This window comes from Macrotis lagotis, chromosome X (genome assembly GCF_037893015.1).
Source record: "Macrotis lagotis isolate mMagLag1 chromosome X, bilby.v1.9.chrom.fasta, whole genome shotgun sequence".
Classification (NCBI taxonomy): Eukaryota; Metazoa; Chordata; class Mammalia; order Peramelemorphia; family Peramelidae; genus Macrotis; species Macrotis lagotis.
In genome coordinates this window covers 49431536-49435941 of record NC_133666.1, presented here as the reverse complement: position 1 = coordinate 49435941, position 4406 = coordinate 49431536, and the positions used below count along the sequence as shown (strand labels likewise).

The window sequence follows — 4406 nt, the reverse complement described above, 5'->3', positions numbered from 1 at the left end:
TGATCTCTCTGGTTTATAGGCCAGGTAGTTGTATCAACTGGATCAGATTTTATGTAGCTCTGGGCTAACTGTCCCAACTCCCACTTGTACTTACAAATTAAGCCTGCAGGACAAGGCTACTAGAGCCTCCAAAGGCTCTAGAATTAGGGGTTAGGAATATCATTCTATTCATATTATCTCAAGCCCTCATTCCAGTGTGTTCTTACTAGTAATTTTAGTTGTTCTCATATTAGTCAACCAGATAATTAACTTTTAAAAAGGGGCTTTATACTAAGTTAGTATAATAAGAATAACTGATTCAAAACATCCCCTTAAAAGTCTGCAACCCAGTACCTGGGTTCAAATCCGGTCTCAGACACTTAATAATTACCTAGCTGTGTGGCCTTGAGCAAGCCACTTAACCTCATTTGAAAAAAAAAAAAACTAATAAAAAAAGTCTGCAACATACTCTCTCATCAACACATACAAAATCCAGAGGAAAGTGGGTTCAACTTTAGAGGGCATGCGTAGCAACATTGTAACTCACAGCTCCTGGACATCCTTTTGTTCAATCGCTTCAATCATGTCTGGCTCTTTTTGATACCTTTTTGGGTTTTTCTTGGCAAGGATACCGAGTGGTTTGCCATTTCCTTCTCCAGGTTATTTTACAAATGAGAAAACTGAGGCAAACAGGGTAAAGTGACTTGCCGAGGGTCACACAGCTAGGAAGTGTCTGAGGTCAGATTTGAACTCACAAAGGTGAAACTTCCTGACTCCATGGCTAGCATTCTATCCACTGTATCACTTAGCTGCCCCAGAAATCCTTTTACTGGAATACTCAAGATGTTCCTTTTATGTATGGTATGGTTTTTCTGCTGAACCCTTGGCAGAGCCTTGAATCTGTGTCAGGTTTGCCTTTTGCCCTTTGATGCAAACATTTCTGTCACCTGACATAATGAGGATTCATTTTGCTAGGATGCTAATGAGAAGACCAAAATCTTTTTGACTTTCAACAGTTCTTCAGGTCCACCTCAAGAGTGGAAAGGGGAGACAGACAGAGGTCAAGACCTACGGCTCTCTTCTTCCCCCTCCATTTACTCCTCCTCAGAAGTCTTTCTCTTTTTCATTTCATTGTCTGGCTAGAATATCCTGGGTTCTGAACTGGTTTCCTGATTTTATACAGGTAGTTCAGGGAATGACTAAATCCCTCATCCTGGGAATCAGTTTCTTGTCACTGAAATGCTTTTGATTGATTCAAGATGTCCAGGCCTTGCTCATATCTTTTGAACAATAGAGGCTTCTTTTCACCAGATAAATATCTTATTATTTACTATACCTGATGAAGTGGCTTGATTTCTTTATTCAACCTTGCCCCCTACAGAGAGTTTTGTGACTTTTTGGATGTAGATCCAAATTGCTTCCTAGAACATTTGGACCAATCTGCAACTCCAGTTGTCACTGTTTTATGAGGTGATGCAACTCATAATCTTCTCATCCTCCTCCTTAATACCTTATGAATAAGTTTGTAGTCTAAATTTGTTTTGCCTTTGGCATCTATTTTTCATTTCTCTATGCTTGGTAAAGAGATCAAGTTGACTGGCTGAAGGGCTTTGTAATCACTTTGGGTATCCTTTTAAGAGACTGCCTTATGAGTTAAATTTCTCTGAGTATTACAAAGTCAATGTCATTATTTCCTATTTTTGGCATCAACAGCTTATTTTAATAGGTCTTTTAAAAATATAATGCGATTGCATACGGTATCTCTATGTCTTTATCTTTTCTTCAACTTCAACTTATTAATTTTGACCTTTGTTCTAACTAGTCAGTGATCTAATTATACACAGACAATTGATTCGGAAATGAATTGAATCTTACACTAGTAACCAGGTACTTCCTGTCTGTTTGGATGTTTCCTGTTTTTTTTTCTTTTTGTTGATTTTGGGGAGGTTTGGTTTGATTTGGGGGGGGAGTACTCACCATATCTATTGCCTTCTAACTCTCTTCTTGAAGAAAGTGTTTGTGATATATGCTTCTCCCTTGTGCCCACCTTCACATTGAAGTCTCCTAGTATTAAGGTGCCTTGGTTTGGTAGACATCAACTTGTCATAACATTTTTCTTCTTTTTCAGAAATATTGGCATTTAAGTCAGTAGTTATCTATTTGTCATTATCTTGCCGCTCAAGGCAGTAAGATAGCACAATAGAGAGTGCTGGCCTTGGAGTCAGGAGGACAGGAGTTCAAATCCAGCCTCAGATACTTGCCACTTGCTGTGTGACCTTGGGCAAGCCACTTCACCCTGATTGTCTCACATCCAGGGCCATCTCTAGTTGTCCTGATCCATATCTGGTCACTGGACCCAGATGGCTCTGGAGGAGAAAGTGAGGCCAGTGACTTAGCACAGCCTCCCCCTCAGTCAAGTGCTTATCATAGCATCACCTCCCTGATGTCATGGTCTTCTTCAAGAATGAAGGACAAATGGAACAGCTAGGTGGCACAGTGGATAGAGCACCGGCCCTGGAGTCAGGAGTAGCTGAGTTCAAATCCAGCCTCAGACACTTCATAATTACCTAGCTGTGTGACCTTGGGCAAGCCACTTAACCCCATTTGACTTGTGCAAAAAAAGAAAGAAAGAAAAAAAGAATGAAGGACAGAGTTGGGACTCAGCAGGAACCGGAAGTGGTGGATGACAGGGGACCCTCCCTCCCCACTGTGATTCTCAGATGGCAATCCACAACCTGTACTTGTTTGACCAAGATGGGGTTTGCCTGCACTACAGCGAATGGCACCACAAGAAGGAGGCAGGGATCCCCAAAGAGGAGGGGTACAAACTGATGTATGGAATGCTCTTCTCCATTCAATCTTTTGTCAGCAAGATATCACCTGTGGATATGAAAGATGGATTCCTGACCTCTCAGACAAGTCGCAACAAACTCCATTACTATGAGATACCCACTGGGGTCAAGGTTGTAATGAACACAGACCAGATTGTAGGACCCATTCGGGATGTCCTATACCATATCTACAGTGGGCTATACATGGAGTTGGTGGTGAAGAATCCCTTGTGTCCTCTGGGTTAAACTGTACAAAGTGAACTTTTTTTGCAGTCAGCTCGATGCCTACATTGGATTGCTCCCCTTTTTCTCTGCCTGGGATGGCTGAGAAAGGCATTCCTCTAGCTCGATTTTATTTGCTTTTGTCACAAGAATAGCCTCCTCACCTCCCTAGTCCTGTTGCAGTCTGGCCACTCCAGAAAAACCAGGAGTGAATTCCTTCTAGACTCGTTCAGCTCCCATTTCCCTTTGCTTTTGAAGCTCCAATCCCACCTACACTACCTCTTTCCAGTCCCCTTTCTTGCTGCTGTATTGAGAACAGAGAATAAAACTTTAACCTGTCAAAAAAAAGACAGACATCATCACTATTCATCAGAAACACTGTAGCATGTGGTGAAAAAGAAGATGCAAGCCCAGATACATTTGTTCAATGAGTATTTGATGATGAGGGACTAAAACAGAGAGACTCGCCAAAGATGCTCACCACTGTCACTGGTATTCCCTGGACAACGGCTGACTGGAAGAGGGATTCCCTAAGAGAAGATAATATTCTCCATGTGCTCCTTTTTGCAGATGGCATTGTTCATATTGCATCAAGTTCTATACAACTCCACGGCCTCTTCAATGAGATCTCAGAAGAGATCCTCCTGATAATCCATACCAGAAAAAAATAATAAACCATCTAAAATTCTAGCCATTAAGTATAGTTAGATAGTGCTATTGCATTATCTAACTGGAGTTACCACCCCAGTATATGTCCTTTAGACAAGTCTTATAGATAAAAAAAATGATCTAGGCCCAGAATTGAATAGGAAAAAGATAGTGGACTAGATTTCATCTGAGAAATTGCACAGCACTTTCAACAACTTCAAGTTGCTCAGTGATGTAAAAGAAATCCATCTGCAATATGTCTTGAACATTATTCTTTTCCTGGTGAGGCTGTGAATCATACAGCAGCACAATTTTTGAAACATCAAGATTGCAGGTAACTCAAAGGACAATGCAGAGATGAAGAGTGGGCATAAATCCCATTTGGAATATTACCAGCGATGATTTGAGTGCAAGAGGTGATATAAGGAATATTGTCCAGGAAATGAATGATCAGAAAAGAAGTAGGTCACTCCTGTTGCCGGAGTAAAGGATGACAGATTAACTGTTGCACTGATACCCACAAGATGTTAAAGGACCTAAACAAAGGAAACCATACACATATGCTAGATCCCTTTCCTTGTTCATCAAGGAGCAATAATTACACAGAACAAGAAGGTGTGACTGTGTTAGTCTGTGCTGATGGAGATCAATAATATCGTTGACATACTAAAGTATCTCATTTTAATTTCCCAACAATCCTATTGTTAAAGTAAATTAATTATATCC

General features: G+C 40.7%; 1 pseudogene; it reads left to right on the top strand.

Moving 5' to 3' along the window:
- The first annotated feature begins 2699 nt into the window (after window positions 1-2699).
- On the top strand, window positions 2700-3056 carry LOC141502609 (trafficking protein particle complex subunit 1 pseudogene; annotated as a pseudogene).
- The last annotated feature ends 1350 nt before the right edge of the window (window positions 3057-4406 follow it).